Genomic DNA, 19,474 nt, shown 5'->3' on the forward strand with positions numbered 1-19,474 from the left:
CTTTGGTCCTGGCCCATACCATAAGTCTCTGGCGACAGCGATTGCTGATCTAAATAGAGACATTTTTGATCCTTCACTTATCCCAGAGGAGGAAGTGCAGGCCTACAAGTACCTTAGTGAGGCTGAGTATAGTATATCAGTGGGTGATAGGCAGCTTAAAAGCTCATCTCCAATCTGGATTGTACCTCACCTAGGCCACTTTTGTCTGCAAGGTCATGGCCGAAATCCAAGAGCCCAGCTTGGGAAGAGCGCTTGGATACTTACGTTCTACCGATGCTCTCTTCCCCTGTCTTCTTAACTGCCAAGGGTACCTATTTTGTATGTTATGATCGAGCATATACGTGGTTACCTCATGACTTCTCGGGTACCTGCTATATTGCAAATCTCTTGCCTCCGACTTTCACTGTTGCCTCAGATTATCACAGAGCTAGAGTTGAGAGAGGTGTTATTAGCAAAGAAGATACTGCCGGTCAAGAAGCAGGAGACTTCTTTAAGGGTTTCCTACCGTTTTGGGGCCCTATGGTCAATAGCAGAAATCTGAGACAGTTAACTCGTGTAGTAGAGTCAACTGCTAACATAACCGCAAGTGCCCTTGGTGATTTGACAGCAGAGCTTCAAGCGGATAGGCTTATGACGTTACAGAACCGTATGGTTCTAGACATTGTTCTAGCAGATAGAGGAGGTGTGTGTAAGGTCATCCATTCGAGCTGCTGCATATTCATACCTGATAACGCTCCAACGGTTTATCAAGCCATCTCCAAGTTGCACAAAATCTCGGAGCCCATACACGTGGACGAGGGAGATTGGACGCTTCTAGGATGGTTTTGGGGCCTGATGTCGACCTGGGGTTGGAAGATTCTGATGATTATAGGGGTTGTTGTGACGTTCCTGTTCACGTGTTGTCTTTGTGTACAGTGTGGTCCTGCCTTATGTGGCCTTTGTGCTACAACGTGTATAAGAAGGCCGTCTGTTTCCAGAGAGGCATTGATGGATAGAATAATGTTCCAGCAACACCTGAATGATCTGATGAATATCGAGATCGACTCTGATTTCGACTAGTGCTTGCCTACATGAGGGCAAAAGGAGCGTCTGAGGTTCCGTGAAAATCGTTACAGTGTTTTGGGCATTGCCGACTATGGACGAGTTTGGTATCTATGAACCGTAAATGGCGAGTTCGGTAAGTGTACGCGTTTTCACTACACTACCTGGCTTGGTTCGCCTTATTTACGTGTTTCTACATCTGAACCCTTGGGTTCCATTTTAGATACGGCATCCATTTTGTTTCTTGCCCTCACGTAGTCAGTGAACAGGCAACTGTCCGCATCGTGACCTTTTAGTTCCCAAGCCATACGGAAGACGCATATTCCTTTCATGCGTCTTTATGACCGGAGGAATGACGCTGAATGAATGAATGAATGAAATGTGATTTGTCTACGCGCAGCTATGCCCAGTGGGCGTCAAGGCGCCTAACTCAAAAACTAGCTGACGGCAACCAGAAACAAGAGCTCACTGATAGGCTTTAATAAAGCACCAAGTTTTCAAAGCTTTCCTGAAGAGATCAAGTGAAGGCTGTAACTTGATCTCCAGGGGAAGAGTGTTCCATAGTTGTGGTGCAAGAATGGAGAAGGCCTTGCTCCCCCATCTCGCCATTCTAGCGCGTGGAACTACAAGTTGATTAAGCTCTGAAGAGCGGAGACATCTGTTTGGGACATACCTGGATAGCAAAGATCCCAAGGCATCATTCGGGCCTGCCCTCAAGGCGCTGTAAGTAAGGCAGAGAAGTTTAAACGAAACTCTGGAAGGGATAGGCAACCAGTGGAGATTCTTCCTTGCCAGGGTCACAGAAGACCGCCACGGGAGAGCCAGAACAAAACGCGCCGCGGCGTTTTGTACAACCTGTAGGCGTTGTAGGAGGCCCTTGTTGGCCCCGGCATAGAGTGAGTTACAATAATCCAGCCTTGAGCCAACAAGGGCGATCACAACCTGTTTACGTGCCTGTGGGGAAAGATAGTGAGCAATTCTTTTCAAAATCCTGATGACCCCCCAACAGGTGGCCACTGTCCTGTTGACCTGAGGTTCCATGGAGAGCCGGGTGTCAAAAATGACGCCTAGGTTCCTGGCAGATTGTGTAGGTGTGGGGCAGATGCCTAAAGATGAGGGCCACCACTCACCTGACCACATTCCCTGGTCTTTGCCGAAGACCAGGACCTCCGTTTTGTCACCGTTCAACTTTAATGAGTTGAAAATCATCCAGTCTGCAACAAGTTGCATACAGGACTTAAAGTTGGACGCGGTGACATTCACAGAGTGGGTCAGGGACACCATAATCTGCGTGTCGTCGGCATACGACACTACCTCCATCCCCTGAGATCTTACTAGTCTTGCAAGGGGGGCCACGTAGATATTAAACAGGGTCGGACTCAATGCCGACCCCTGTGGCACCCCACATTGCAACGACTTGACAGGGGAGAGGTAATCCCCAAGCATCATTTGCTGCTCTCGCTGATGTAAAAAGGAGTTCAGGAGACTCAGAGCCGGTCCTGCTACCCCTGCCTCCCTTAACCTAGATGTTAAAGTACAGGGAGACAGGGTATCAAAAGCTGCTGTAAGATCCAGCAGGACTAGCATGGTGGTCTGCCCAAGATCGACTTTCCGACGGATGTTATCTGCGACCCTAGTCAAAGCAGACTCCGTGCTATGCAGCTTTCTAAAGCCATGTTGGGACCCATCCAAAAACCCTGAGGCGTCCAGAAAGTTGGAAAGATGACAATTCAGATGGGCCTCCAACATCTTAGCAGGGGCCGGCAAAAGAGAAATAGGCCTAAAGTTCTTCAGGAGACCAGGGTCAAGGGTGGGCTTTTTGAGGAGGGGTTTTACAATGGCCCTCTTCCATGCCACTGGGAAAATACCTTGCTCCAAAGCTCCATTCATTATTTTCAACATTGGAGGAAGAATAGTATCCCTACAGTTCTTTAGTATTCTCAAAGGAACCGGGTCCAAAGGAGAAGCAGATTTTGTTTTTATCTAGTAGGAGATTGAGACCCTCCAAGGAAAGCATAGGAAATTGATTCAGGACTTGGGGAGCAGCCGCATCCCAGGATTCCAGATGTTTAACTCGGGAGAAGTCCTCCTCACTAAGAGAGTTCCTCTGTGATTGAAGAGCTAAATAGATGTCATCTATTTTTTTATAGAAGAAATCTGAGATGTTATTACATAGCTCCTGTGAAACAACCACGGGGTCGGGTAACTGGAGTGAGCATAAGGAGTCAACGATCTTAAAAAGCTCTTTAGATGACGTGAGAGAACAGGTTAAGTTGGTAAAATAATCCTGTTTCTCCTTAATGACTCTGTTTTTATAATCTCGTAACAGGCCCTTATAAACTTCTCGATCTTTGGGATCCCAAGATTTGCGCCAACATCGTTCCTTCCTTCTACATTTTTGTCTGAGGAGTCTAAGTTCTTCCGTAAACCATGGGGCTGTCGGCTTATGTCGTGCCACATGTTTGAGTGAGGCGGGAGCTAACTCATCAGCTGCTTTAGTGATGGAGTCCGCGAGTTCTTGGGCCGTTTCATCCACCATCCGCTGGGATGTAATATACGTACTTTGAATAAAAGGGGCCAGGGCCTCATTCGTAAAGTTCCTAAAACTTCTTTTAAGACATTTTTTGTTAGTACCCAAATTACTCTCTGAACAGGAAATATCCAAGGACAGTGGAACAGCAAAATGATCAGACCAAACTATCGGCACAGGTACGCCGACCGTTAATCTAGAATCATTAGAAAATATCCCATCTAGGATGTGGCCAGCCTTGTGGGTCGGATGGAGCACTCTTTGGACAAAGTCACATGCTTCCAGGGGGTTAACTAGGGATAATGTGTCCTTAGATGCCAAATCCTCTAGATGGAAATTCGTGTCACCCAGGATGGTAAAATGAGATCTACCAAAATATGGTTCCAGAATTCTAAAGAGCTCCGGGCAGAAGTTAGTTCTGGATCCTGGGGGTCTGTATAGAAGAATTCCAGTGAAGGAGCTCGAGGGGGCATTCCCAATACAAAAGTATAGGGCCTCAAATGGGTCTGAGGGGACCAATAGAGATTTTATAGTGCAGGAGAGTGCGGACTTGAAAAGAATAGCCAGTCCACCACCTCTGCGTCGCACTCTATCCAACCTCTGAAAGGCATATCCTTCTGGAATAGCCAACAGGAGGTCATGACCCGAAGACTCCGAGGCCCAAGTCTCAGTAACAAAGACCCAGTCAGGTTGCAGAGGCAAATGGCTCAGCTTGAGGGTAATCTTGCCGTACCGGCCTATTGTTTCAGCCGTGCATGTGCTGGGATCAAGCTCTTTGATCCTATGATCATGTTTCCAATATTACCCCCACACTCTTTTCTTTAGGTGTGCCTGACTTCCTAGCAGCTGTTCTTGTCTCTTTACTCTTGCTCATTTACAACTCAAGTGGAATGTGCCTAACGATGGGAAGATGTGCTTTTACAGTTGGGAACTGGTAAAGTTACTGTGATTATGTTCCGGGGTTCTGAAAGCATGAAAGCGACCCTTGTTGAAGTTTATTGTGGGAACTGGGTTGTAACCTTTTGTTCACATGTTGTGCAATGGCAAAATCTTGTATAAAAGAGAGCGACTCACATATGCAATTGAAGCAGACTCGTAGAACCTACACGCTATTGTACTTCTAGTGACTTTTGCCTCCCTGCAGTAATAAACTCTGATCTTTGACGCCGAAGGAAGTCTCCCGTGTCTCTGTCACTTGTGCGCCGAAACAGGTATCCCACGAAGGTTATACGTGTTGTTCCCTGGCACCGCTGGGCCTTAAATAGCACAGTCCTTCAATTGCTTGAGGAAATAACCTGTTTTTATAAAGTCTAATATATCTATTGTATTTCCCCAATTTACTTCTTTTCAAGAAGGCAATCCAGATCTTAACAGCAGCGGAAAGTGTCTTGAACCTGGTTCTTTTAAAGTAGCCAAAATCGATACAATTTAAAAAGCAGTTTCCCGCATCTGTCCCTAACACCGTAGCATATACTTTCGTAGACAAGTTATTAACTCTTTGATCCAGATCGGTTCCTCCTATTAACCCTTGCATATATTGTAGAGCAGCTGCCATGTAGTATAACCTGAAGTCCGGTGCTCCCCACCCCCCCTTCTCTTGGGAGCGTGATGTATCTATATGCCCTACGCGTCTTCCCATGTGCCCAGATGAATCTGTTACATATTGCCTCTAGTGTATTAAACCAGCTGTTCTCAAAGAATAAAGGGATCGATCTAAAAAAATAAAGACATTTGGGGAGAATCAGCATCTTAATAACGTTGGTGCAGCCCATCAGCGATAGGTGTAAGTTATTCATCCTTATTAGATCCGTTTTTACTCTTGTCATCAGTGGAGCCATATTTATCTCTACCACCATGTCGAGATTTGCTGATATTGCCACCCCCAAGTACACGGCTGAACCAACTACTCTAGCGTCGTTACACCGTTAATATCTATTTTCAACATTTCGCTTTCAATCAGGGAAACTAATCCCAGGTACAAACAACTGCACGGGAAACAGAACAAACAAACAAAAGGGCGTCAAAACCCACCTACGTATACTGCAGGATCTAATGACCTGTCCCCTAACATGGGCCACACGAAACGGGCTCCACTAAATCTCCTCACCTGTCGCAGAGTAAGCTTCAAGCAGCGGCTTGGTGGCAGCATTAGATGGCGTTATCAATGAGACCAGGGTCACAGTGCGAAGTCATGCGGTGCTCGTCACAATACTGGCAGGTCACGGTACAGGCAGCATTGTCATCATTGCTGAAGCACTGTCGTCGGCTGATGAATTGGAGTCGATGGCACCGGCAGGCCAAGGCATTGTGTAACTTATGAGTGGTGCCCTCGAACCACGGTGCAAGCAGTGGCCTCAATGTCGATGTGAAGCGTCGTCGTCGGGGATACAAAAGCGGCATCGTGAAGTGAGGTGGTCCTGAGTGTGGTACCCCCAGATCGTGGTGTAAGCAGCGGTTCGGAAGCAGCATCAGATGGCGGTGTTGGTGAGACCAGGGTCGCGGTGCGGTGTTTCTGTGATGCCCTCTGCAGTGCCTCCAGGACACAGAGTTGGCAGCAGCATCATAGACGGCGTTGGGTTGCTTTTTCTTCTGTTGAAGCACAAAACACACAGTCCCCAGTGCTGCAGAAGAACTTGAAATCTTTGCTGTGCCTGAGACTTCTGAACAGGGGGCAAGCTCTCCCTCAAGCCTGGCGATACTCAAAGAAAAGAAAGTTCAAATCCAGTCCTTTCACCGCCCAAGACAGAAGCAGCCACTGCAAGCCAACACAACAAAGCACATAGCAAAGTGGTAGTTCTTCCTCCAGCTCTTCTTCTTGTCAGTGGTCTTGGTACAAAAGAGTTCTGAAGTTCAAGGGTTTGGGCCCTACTTTCTATAGCCAAAAATCCTTTGTCCTCTCAGGCAGAGAGTATCTGTGCCCAGCCAGAACCAGTTCTGTCCTCTCTTGTGTGGCTTCCTGGCAGGGGGTGGAGACGGCATTGTCAGAGGCAGACCAGGCCCCTTCAGGTGAAAGGAAATCTCCTCCCCTACTCTAAATGCAGCACAGGTCTATTCAGCTCTGCCCTGACTCATCAGACTTCTGGAGACACTGCTCCTCTCCAACCTCTGTCATCCAAAACCCAGACAGTCAATCCATAAACCCAGCAGAGACCTACTGTATGGCTGAGCAAGAAAATACCAACTTTCTAAAAGTGGTATTTTCACACACAGAATGTAAAAATCACCTTCACTAAAACAGTTCAGGCATACTAAATGTTATTTCTCTACCTAGTTCCCAGGGCCAGTTATGTTTATAAGATGTTATCCACAAACTCCCAACTCTGCTATCGGAACAGGTAGCCTTACAATAGTGAAAAACAAAATTGGCAGTATTCATTATCAGGACATGCCACACACATCAGGGCATGTCTTACCTTTCACAACACCATGTAGAGATCGGGGCGGGGAGCTATTACGAAAACTACAGGTCCAGTACCATTGCTCCCAAAGGCTGACGTAGTATTCACTAAGATATAACTGTTCCTATAGAAAGAAGAGAAGGCAACCAATTTTGGTTGACAATGTGTCAGAGTAGTCTCTCTCAATATACTTGGGTTTTTATTACAGTGAGGGAATTGCTCCTTTTGAATATAGTGCCCTCACACACCCTTGCGAGTGTCATGCTTCTTCATCGGGAGCTGCTCCTCGTGGGGCTGCCACTGCTGTCCTCCATGGGCCCCACGAGAGGACTCTTTATCAGAGATCTTTTAAGGAGACGTCAGAGTTGTGCATGTGGGTGTGTGGGCCTAGGACAGTGAGTGAGTGAGTGAGTGTGTTAAAATTACCTTGACGGTACTCAGAACCTAGTTTTATTCGGCGGTCCGAAAAGTAAGGTTGAAAAAACAAAGGATTGGGAGCACCTCCTTGAAGCAAATGCATAGGAGGAATAAATGTCTTCCTGCTGCTCTCAAAATCTGTGTGAATGAGTAAGAGGTGAGATTAAGTCAACATGTTTCGCACTTAAAAGTGGTCCCTAAAGGATCCAGCAGCGCTTAGTCAGGACCATGAGGTGAAAATAAAAGAAACAGAGAATAGGAATCAGGGAATAGACACCCAGTATTCCTAATGCACCTATATTCAGGTGTTGATGCATCTAAGCGCTAGTAGGAACGTCTGGTTTGAGTTCCTTTACCCAACCTGGTGATATGAAAAGGGACAAAAAAAAAAGAGAGGCATACAAACATACAGAACAGCATGTGAATAACATGTTAATGGTAGCAATCACTAAGATTCGGGGTATGTTCAAAAGAAAGAATTTAAACACAGTGAAAGATGCGTAACGATCTCTTGATGTTATCAATCCCCCTCAGAGCTCTAGTGGTAACACGCTTGATAACATGACTGAAAATGTGTCTGACAATTTGATGCATGTGGCTGTAGAAAGCCAATCAGGTGGAGAAACAACGTTATTAGAAATTGAGGCTGGGCAGGGCTTTTTACAACATACACCTAGGGCTATCATTGCTACTAAGGTACAAGAAGTTGTAGCCACTCAAGTTACCTCTGCTTTGATTAAAAATATCAATCTACTTGAAGTAATCAGAGATTCAGAATCGGGAAATTTTTACTCAATGTCAGATTTATCCAATGCCTTAGAATCTGAGAGTCTGGAGGGGGAATGGAGAGACGAAACAAGCATAACTAGCCTAACATGCTCGCTGCAGATAGAGGATGTGGAAGACGATACTTCATTGTCCAGGAGAGAAGAATGGGGTGCGGAAGATGATACAGTCCGCAAAATATTACCGGTTAATGGTAGACCCATTCTTCTATCGGGGGATAGACCTGGTCTAGACAATCAAGGCTCGCCAATATTAGCCCAATCAGCTGAATATGATTTAGATCAGGGAGAGAATCAGCATGTTCCGGAAACCACACTAATCACTATTTACCTATTTACGTTATGTTACAACATCGCGAAGAAACAAAGGCTGAGAACTTGTGTACAAAAGGAGCAGTACGAAGGCTTCAAAATAATGTTCGGCGAGTGGTCAAGACCTGCAACGAGATGGTGGCTAGAGTAGTAGAGGCAGAAGGAAGGATCTCTGTAATCGAAGATGAAATATCTCAAAATTAAACCCAGATCTCCTCTTTAGAGACACTACGTGAAGACATAAACTGGAAATTAGTTGACTTAGAAAATAGGTCCAGACGGAACAATCTGTGAGTCTTGGGTATTCCAGAGGGGAGAAAAGGGTCCGATATTCGACAATATGTTATCAAGCTTTTTACAGAAGACTTTCCTGAACTAACCCAGTGGCAGTGGGTCTTGGAATTACAAAGAGTTCACCGATTCCCCTTCCAACAGAAGAACAATGCGGGAGCTTCAAACACCAAGCCAAGAGCTATATTAATTTGTCTGTATAATTTTCTCACACGGGAGGCTTTGTACGATCTGGCTAGGCCGGATCGCAAGCGAAAGGGGAAGGGGGTGGAATTTTTTGTTCGTCCTGACTATTGTCATGCCATGGTTCAGCAGCGATGGCAATTCCGTCAACTTATACTCCTTTTACAGGCCAAAGGCGCACAGGCATTTCTTCTTAATCCCTCCAAGTTTAAGATAATCCACAAGGAGGAAACACATTATCTGACTTCTGAGAGTGTAGCAAAGCAATTGCTGGCTTCTATTTAGTAAGATGTCATAGCAATGTATTATTTTTCTGAACATTCTTGTTTAGATTGTGCTATGTTACTTCTTTTTTTTCTCCTTTTGCTTAATTTAGGCAGATTGTCACCCTGTGGTTATTGGATTTTCTCGTCGGGAGATGGAAGGCGAACAGCGGGACGCATCATGCTTCTCGATCCATCAATTAGAGGGACTTTTCAGTCCCTTTGCCTTCTTTGGTGGGATTCAGGGTGGGCAAGGGTGGGGCGAGGGAGGGCACAGGTTGGGGGTGGGGGTGGTATGGTGGTGGGGTAAGTAAGGACAGAACATGTTGTTCGAATATAAGAAAATGTTGTAATGTGTCAAGTAAATATTATTTTGCTGTGGAGAGTTTAGTTGTCAATGATGGGGCGAAAGCTGTATCTCTTGGTCTACTGTTGGGAATCCAGCTGATGTATGAAGATGGGTAAATTAAGGATATGCTCATGGAATATCTGTGGGTTAAATGATGAAAAGAAAATAGGAATAGCATCTCAGATGCTCCAGAGTATGAGGATAGATATACTTTGTCTACAGGAAACTCAACTGATGTGGAATGATAGAATTTGGCTTAATGATTTAGGTATGCAAACTGTTGGCTGGACTCGGCAAGGGACTACCACAAGGGGTGTAGCAATTCTGATGAAAAGTGGGGTGGGGAGTTGTAAACGGGTTAAAACTGATTTATATGGTAGATGGGTTATAAGTGAAATTTCTGTTGCAGGTAATTCGTGGACTATTTGCTCAATAAACGGTCCTAATTTGGACGATCCAGAAATGTTAAATTACCTCAGCATTGAGCTAGCTGGCTGACTCGCTCCTTTGATACTATGTGGAGACTTTAATATTCACCTTGAGGGACACTTTGATATAACTAGTGATGTAATGTATCTAGGGAAAAAAAAGAAGATTTATAAAGCTATAAGAGGCCTAGTTAAGCAATTCGGGCTATCGGACGTTGGACTTGGTAAACATAGGGCTGCTCCAGGCTATACTTTTTTTTCAGCTCCCCATCAGTGATTTGTTTGTTTGGATTATTTTTTTGTTACTTCCCAGTTAGTTAAGGATCTTAGGTATGAGATATTTCCCAAAATAATATCTGATCATAATCCTATTCTGGTAGAGATAAATCTAGAACGTAGTGTTATGCCAAAAAAGAGCTCATGGTCATTTGAACGCAACTTACTGACAGATCCCTTATATATTGAACCTATTGGAAAGTGGATAACTGAATTTATGGAATTTAATCGTGGATCTACTTCAGTACAAATACTTTGGGATGCCTTTAAAGCAGGAATACGTGGAGAGACACTATCTTATTCAATAAATAATCAACAAAACTCTTGTGATGTATTAGCAGTACATTTTAGGAATTTACAGGAATGCGAAGCTAAACTTATAATAGCTATCAGGCTTGCTAAAGATACGGAACAAATAACACCAAGTTTGGCTATTCATAAATCAAGGCTTTATGAGATCTTTGCCAAGAAGTTAGCGGAACAGATAGACGTCTTTCGTACACAAGTGTATGAAGAGGAGAGAACGCAGGTCGTATCTTAGCTAAAAAGATCTGGCAAAAAGAAACTATTAACTGCATCAACAGAGTTCCGGATGAGACAGGACAAATTTACAAAAAGCCGGATGAGGTTCTAGAGGTATTTCGACCATACTATAGCAAACTTTACAAAGATGAAATGACACCTTATTCATTTGATTGTATCCTGATTTTTTTTGGTAGTGGTAATATATCTAAAATCACGTCAGAACAGGCGGCAGCATTAGATAAAGATATTACATGGGAAGAAATAGAAACCGCTATTCTGTCACTTGCTATTGGAAAGGCCGTAGGGCCGGATGGCATTCCGTTGGAATTTTATAGAATGTTTCGCCATCTGTTAAAAAAAGATCTGCTTTTAACTTTCCAAGAAGCACAGAAAGGTAATGCACCGGAGTCTTGGCGACCTTCAATCATTATGGCTTTCCTGAAGAAAGATAAGTCACCTCTCTTTCCGGCCTCCTATAGACCTATATCTTTAATTAATGAGGATAGTAAGATATACTCAAAGATTTTAGCCTCCTGTATCTCCGGTATAATTCCATCCATAGTTTCACATCTACAGCATGGTTTTATTCCCAATCGGGATACCACGGACCATATACGACGCGTAATTGCCTGGATGGATTTGGCTCAGGCGACTAAGACGACACTTGATATTACCCTGTTGGATGCCGAAAAGGCATTCGACAGGGTAGCTTGGCCGTACTTATGTGATCTGCTTTATTTGAAGGGCTTTGGGCCCCAGATGATCTTAGCATTAAAAGCCTTTTATGCTTCTCCGATGTCCTCTGTTAAATTAGCTGGTCAGGAATCCGCTTCTCTGGCTATTTTGCGTGGAACTCGGCAGGGATGTCCGTGCTCCCCGGCGGTTGTTTGCCCTTTATATTGATATTTTTTTGAACAAGCTAAATCAAGCAGAGGATATTAAGCCAGTGCAAGTGTCTCGCATGAATTATAGAGCTCTCGCATATGCAGATAACATTGTTGTGGTAACAACAGACATTCAAAGGGCAATGCCTATAATTGAGGACTTAGCAACCCAGTTTGGATCCTTTTCAGGATATAAGTTGAATATTTCTAAAACCCAAATACTATATATAGGGCAGGATCCTCCGATTCAAATTAAAATGGTGCCGAAAGCTACATATTTGGGTATTAAAATTACATCACCAGTTTCTCTTATTCCGGAATTAAATCTAAATGCGGTACTGATAAAGGCAAACTCATCGTTGGAGAGAATGGATAATTTTCATTTATATTTATATGGTCCGGCTAATGTTTTAAAAACGTTAAAACTCCCTAAAGTTTTTGTATATGTTTCGTGCTATTCCTCCTGAATTTCCTCTTAGTTGTTTTAAACAGTTGGATAGAATGTCGACAAGATTTTAATGCGGCTTTAGACATCAGAGAAGGGCTTATAAAAAGATGATATTACCGAAGGATAGGGGAGGCTGGGGCATACCGCATTTTCAGTTTTATTACTTTGCATCTGTTATACAGTTTATCAGCCCGTTGGTAAGTGGGGAAAAGGCACGGATTCCACTGAGTCATTCACCATCAATATTTGAATTTGCATTAGGAGAAGAGTGTCAGGGATGCTTAATTAAAGTCATAGAGCCTAGTTATTTAAAAGAGTTATTTAAAAGAAAACTAAATTTAAGACCTTGAAAGCAGCTTATATGGTTTTGGAGATCAATAAAGCGACAACTAGGTATGGTAAAGATCTCAGTTTATACACCTCTTGCAGCACCAGGGGCCCTTCCCCCAATTTTTCAGGATTCTGTTATGAATAGATGGCGTATTAAAGGCCTTCACTATGTGGGTGATTTGTGGAATAATGACCGTCTTTTTTCTTTTGCTGAACTACAAGAGTAAAATAAGTTGTTAGGAAATGATTTTTTGAAATGTTTACAGATTCATAGTTTTTTTAATTCTTTAGGAGAACATATGTGATCTCAATTGCGGAGAATTCCTCTTATTGACAGTATGTTTACAAAAAAATCTATAGGTCATTATTATAAATTGATTATCTCATCATGTTCAGATGATATAGAGTTATATCAAAATAAATGGTCAGCAAGGTTGGCTAGGGATGTTATTCAGATAGAAGAATCAATTATGTTAGCAAACAGAATTTTAATTACTGGTAGATCTCGCTCACAGCACTATATGGCTTTATGTGACCTTTATTATACGCCTTCTAAGATTTCAAAATGGGGGACGACAGTGGGCACCTCGTGCACCAGATGTGGGGAATTTGCAGCCGATGCACTACATATGTTTTTTCTTCGTCCACAGCTAACTAAATTGATCTCTGCAGTTCAGAAATTTCTGGCAGCATTATTTGGGTCGACAGTTACATTAACAGGGGAATTGCTTTTGATAGGGGTAACATCAGATACTTTATCAGAAGAGAGGAAAAGCTTATTATTCATTTGTATGGCATTAATACTGGCTTGTATTACGCAAGATTGGATCAGCCCAGCCCCCCCAGCCTTTGAGACATGGCGAGCCCGCCTGTTAGCTACATATAATATGGAAATTGCCATATATAGAACGAAGGGACGGAAAAAAAGAGCACTAGATATGAAGATCTGGGCACCGATTACGGACTGGATGCAAAGGGGAATTGGCTTAAGTATTGGTTCCTCTCTTCTGTATTGTGTTATTATTCTGATTTTTTTAATGTATTATTATTGTGATTTCATGGAAGGACAATTTGTGATGTTACTCTTTGGTATAATTTGTGTTTTCTGTTGTGACCCATGTTCTGTTCTTCTTGCATAAAATGGGAAAACTTCAATACAAAAAAAAAAAGATTTGAATGTTCTCAGTCAGGCATTTCAATCATCAGACAAACTTGTGAGCATGCGTAGTGAAATATGCCCTTGTCGAAATACTGCCAGGTAGTCATAAGTGCCAAATTTAGAGTACGGATGAGTCCCGTGCGGTGATGCACACACAGGTCTGGTGTCCCCTTCGACTGGCTGTCCATAGCCAGAGGCAAAGGGTGTATAGCAGGCACATATCTAGTTCGTAAACCTCGTGGTTAACAGGGTAGTTATGAGGCTGAATCAGTAAAATCATTAGAATCCAGGCTTCACTGTCATGCTGCTCATGGCAGTATATGACCCCTATTGGTCAGACGGGGTGGGCATACTGTATGCAACTGCCTCTTTCGTGAACCCAGTGGAAAACAGAGTGATGACACTCTTAAATCAGTAAAAGCAAAACCTCTCTGCCTTTGTACTACAGGAAGTCCCATCACCTTAATAAGTGTGTGACGTGACTGTCGTAGATGTTTCAAAAATAAGACAGTCGTGTTGACAATATTGGAGGACTTGGTGCCACAGACATACAACACTCGTAAACAAGCTTAACCGCATACCCCTTAATTAAAAATGGCTGGCCTCACCGGTGCTCACTGCGGTTTTGCGGGTGAGTCTCTAAGGATGCATAAAAAACAAACAAAGCAAAATCATGAGCTCGTACTGCTCCTGCTGACCATTATTGCCGTAAGAGTCTTTACCTCTGGTCTTTTGCAGAGACAGCAGGAAGACACTTATATTCACTCGCCCCTGTAGACGCCAGTTACCTGCCCCTCCGTCAGTGAATCACTGGTATTATCGGAGGGTCTAGTTTGCCAAATTATAGTGGGGAGATTGAGAATGGGCGGAACTGACGTTACAAGGGGCGTGGTGGGAAGGGGGTCTCATGCGTATAGACTACGTGAGTGTTACTGTAGTCTATTGGAGCCTAGGCGGCCATATTAGAGTGGTGCCTGGCTGCTGAAAGAAGCATGTTACTGTATTATCTGACTAATAATCTAATAATTATTGTGTGGCACATGATGTCAGAAGAAGAAACGAAGATCGATTATCGAATGGAAAACTTTGTTATTGGTGGAAATAAACCCTAATCATAATTGTCAATGATTAAATTAAAAGTATTGGGTGTGTGGTACAGTGTTTTTTTATAGCAATCGATGGCATGGGTGGAGTGTGGCTACCATGGTCTAACCAACCTCATCTTTGCTGGTGCAGGATGCGTGACACATACATATGTTATAGGGAGAGCCATGTGCTGTGAACATTGTAGTGGATGGTGGAGCCTATGATATTGAGTGGGTGACTCAATGTTGATCCAAGTAATTCATGCTGCCACAGATCATGGGTAATGTCCACGGACTGCATTATACATGACTGGTCCCTCGATGTTCCCAAACTTCCAGTTATGTTATAGGTCCCTTATCATAGGTACCCTTAGCGTCTGTCATGGTCCGCGTTGTGTGGACAGTGTAGGCGGAAAAACGTGCAGAATATGGATAGACGATGGTACATCTACTCAGGAGAAGGAACTGAGTGTAGTGTGGGCGATCTACCCCTCGTGCCACCTATTGTCATTGAGAGGTGTGCTGGGGAGGGTGCCCGGGGAAATAAGAATGCTTTAGTTCTAGGTCATTAATTCTGCCCAGGGTATCTCGTCATTAAGGCCCTGTGAGTTGCTCTTCAATCTGTGGACTCAGCGTTGCTCCTGCTTAAATAGTGTGCTGTACGTCCAGTTAGGATTAGATTCAATAATGGTCCATCGGAGACTGTCCGGGTTGTGATTATTTTCCACGAAATGACTCAGTAATTTGGTATTCATTTTTCTACAGCGTATGGTACTTTTATGGTCCTCTATTTGAATTTTGACTGGTCTCGTAGTCATCCCCACATACCTCTTTCCGCATTGGGAAAGTGATGACTTATATACAGTTTTTTGTATTGCAGTTGGTGTGTCTCCTCTGATGCCAAGGTCTGGCCAGACCAATGTCAATCTATTTAGAAACCGATGTGAGGGGACACACAGAACAGGACCCACAGGGGTAATGACCTTCTACCGGGGGTAGAGCCCATAGGGTGGATTGTGTGGGGGGCTTGCTTTGGTACGTGTGTGGACCAAAAGGTCCTTTAGATTTTTGGGTGTGTTTAAATGCAAAAAGAGGAGTTGGCCCTGGGGTAAAAACTCCCATCTCTAGGAATGCCCAGCGTTTCCTAATCACTTTCTATATCTTATTGGAACTGGGCATGAACGTGGTCACACATGTGATTGTCTCTGTCTCTGGTCTGTCCTTCAGCTTGAGGAGGGCTTCTCTATGGTTTTTCCAAGCCCGTTTTGTGCCTGCTGTATTAGTTTGTTAACTTGCGCCGGGAAACCCACTGCGGGTAGCTGTCGCGCATTATAGGTTTTAAATAAATAAATAAATACCTTGAAAGAGTTTGAGAAACAATCCCAGATTCTATCTAACAACCTATCGGAGTGACACTATGCTAAGAAAATACAATGGCAGGCACAAAAACGGACTCGGAACAGCCATAGAGAAGCCCTCCTTAGGTGAAGGATAGACCAGAGACAGAGGCGAGCACATGTGTGACCACATTCATGCCCAGTTCCAATAAGATCCAGAAAGTGATTAGGAAACACTGGGGCATCAAAGAGACGGGAGTTTTTACACCAGGGCCACCTCCTCCTTTTACATTTAAACACACCCAAAATCTAAAGGAACTTTTGTTCCACACACGTCCCAAAGCAACCCCCCCCCACACAATCCACCCTATGGGCTCTACCCCTGGTAGAAGGTCATGCCCCTGTGGGTCCTGTTCTGTGTGTCCCCTCACATCGGTTTCTAAACAGATTGACCTTGGTCTGGCATACCTTGGCATCAGAGGAGACACACCAACTGCAATACGAAAAACTGTTTATGTGTCATCACTTTCCCATGCGAAAAGAGGTATGTGGGGATGACTACGAGACCAGTCAAAATTTGAATAGGGGAGCATAAAAGTACCATATGCTGTAGAAAAAGTAACACCAAACTATTCAGTCATTTCACGGAAAGGAATCACAACACAAACAGTCTCAGATGGACAATTATTGAATCTAATCCTAACTGGATGAACAGCACACTATTTAAGCAGGAACAACGCTGGGTCCACAGATTGAAGAGCAACTCAGAGGGCCTTAATGGTGAGATACCCTGGGCAGAATTAATGTCCTAGAACTAGAGCATACTTATACCCCCGGGCACCCTCCTCAGCACACCTCTCAATGATCATGGGTGGCACGAGGGTAGATCGCCCACACTATACTCACTTCCTTCTCCTGGATAGATGTACCATAACCTATCCATATTCTGCGTGTGTTTCTCCCTACACTGTGTACACAACGTGGACCCTGACAGACATTAAGGGTCCCTATGGTAAGGGACCCATAACATAACTGGCAGTTTGGGAACAGCGAGGGACCAGTCATGTATGATACAGTCCGTGTACATTACCCATGATCTGTGGCAGTACGAAATACTTGGATCAACATTGAGTCACCCACTCAATATCATGGGCCCCACCATCCACTACACTGTTTACAGCACATGGCTCTCCTTATAACATATGTAGGTGCCACGCATCCTGCACCAGCAAAGATGAGGTTAGTTAGACCACGGTGGCCACACTCCAACCTGGCCACCGATTGCTATAAATAACCATTGTACCACATACCCAATGCTTTTAATGTAATCATCGACAATTAAGATTCTGGCTTATTTCCACCAATTATAAAGGTCTTTCATTTGATACTCGATCTTCTTTTATTCTTCTGACATCATGTGCCACACACTAATTATTAGTCAGCTAATACATTAACATGCTTCTTTCAGCAGCCTGGCACCACTCTAATATGGCCGCCACCGCTCCAATAGACTGCAGTAGCACTCATATAGTCTATACGCATGAGACCCCCTTCCCACCACGCCCCTTGTAGTGTCAGGTCTGCCGATTCTCAGTCTCGCCTCTATAACTTGCCAAAACTGACCCTCCAATATTACCGGTGATTCACTGACGGAGGGGCAGGTAACAGGCGTCTACAGGGGTGAGTGAATGTAATTGTCTTCCTGCTGGCTCTGCAAAAGACCAGAGGTAAAGACCCTTATGGCAATAACGGGCAGCAGGAGCAGTACGAGCTCATGATTTCGCTTTGTTTGTTTTGTATGCATTCATAGAGACTCACCCACATAACCGCAGTGAGGGCCTGTGAGGCCAACCATTTTGAATTAAGGGGTATGCGGTCAACCTTCCTCATGAGTGTTGTATGTTTGTGGCACCACGTCCTCCAATATTGTCACCACAAATGTCTTATTTTCGAAACATCCATGACCGTCACGTCACTCCTTTGTTAAGGTGATGGGACTGCTGTTAATATGAAGGCAGTGACGCGTTGCTTTCACTGATTTAACTGTGCCATCACTCTGTTTTCCGCTGGGTTCACGGACGAGGTAGTTGCATGCAGTATGCCCACCACATCTGACCCAAAAAGGCTCACGTACTGCCACTAGCAGCATGACAGTGAAGGCTGGATTCTACTTATTTTAATGATTCAGCCTCATAACCACCCTGTAAACCACAAGGTTTACGAACTAGATATGTGCATGCTATACACCCTCCGCCTCTGGCTATGGAAAGCCAGTCAAAGGGGACACCAGACCTGTGTGCGCATCACCGCAGGGGTCTCATCCGTACGCTAAATTTGGCACTTATGACTATCTGACAGTATGTCGACAAGGGCATATTTCAGTAAGCATGCCCACAAGTATGTCTAAGGATTTGAATGCCTCACTGTGAGCACATTCGAGTCCTAGTGATTGCCACGATTCACATGTGATTCACATGCTGTTCTGTATGTTTGTATGTCTCTCTCTCTCTTTTTTATCCCTTTTTATATCACCAGGTTGGATAAAGGAACTCGAACAAGACGTTTCTATTAGTGCTTAGATGCATCAACACCTGAATATAGGTACAGTAGGAATACAGGGTGTCTTTTCCCTGATTCATAATCTCTCTCTCTCTCATTATTTTCAACTCATGGTCCTGATGAAGTGCTCCTGGATCCATTAGGGACCACTTTTAAGCATGAAACATGTTGACTTAATTTCACTTCTCACTCATTCACACTGATTTTGAGAGCAGCAGGAAGACATTAATTCCTCCTCCTCCTTTGCTTCAAGGAGGTGCTCCCCATCCTTTAGTTTTTCAACCTTACTTTTCGGACCACCAAATAAAACTAGGTTCTGAGTACCATCAAGGTAATTTTATCACACTCCCAAGGCCCACACATCCACATGCACAACTCCGGTGTCTCCTTAAAAAATCTCAGATAAAGAGCTCTCTCGCAGGGCCTGTGGAGGACAGCAGCGCCCACCCCCACGAGGAGCAACGCCCGATGATGAAGCACGACACTCGCAAGGGTGTGTTAGGGCTCTATATTCAAAAGGAGCAATTCCTTCACTGTCATAAAAACCTAACTTTATTGAGAGAGACTATTCTGACACTTTTGTCAACCGCAATAGGTTGCCTTCTCTTCGTTCTTTAGGAACAATTACTACTTAGTGAATACAAAGTCCTACCTTTCACATACACTGCATCCTGCCCAGAGCGGTACCTTGGGCCTACCTTAGGGGTGACTAACTTGTAGAAAAGGGAAGGTTTAGGGTCTGGCAAGTGGGTGCACTTGCCAGGTCGAGATTTGTTTAGTACAAACTGCGAGCAGACTCTGCGGTGGCTCGTCTGAGCTACCTTTTTACTGGCTAATCATGTGGGTGACACAACCCGTGCTACAAGTCCACTAA

Source organism: Lissotriton helveticus, chromosome 11 (genome assembly GCF_964261635.1).
Source record: "Lissotriton helveticus chromosome 11, aLisHel1.1, whole genome shotgun sequence".
Lineage (NCBI taxonomy): Eukaryota > Metazoa > Chordata > Amphibia > Caudata > Salamandridae > Lissotriton > Lissotriton helveticus.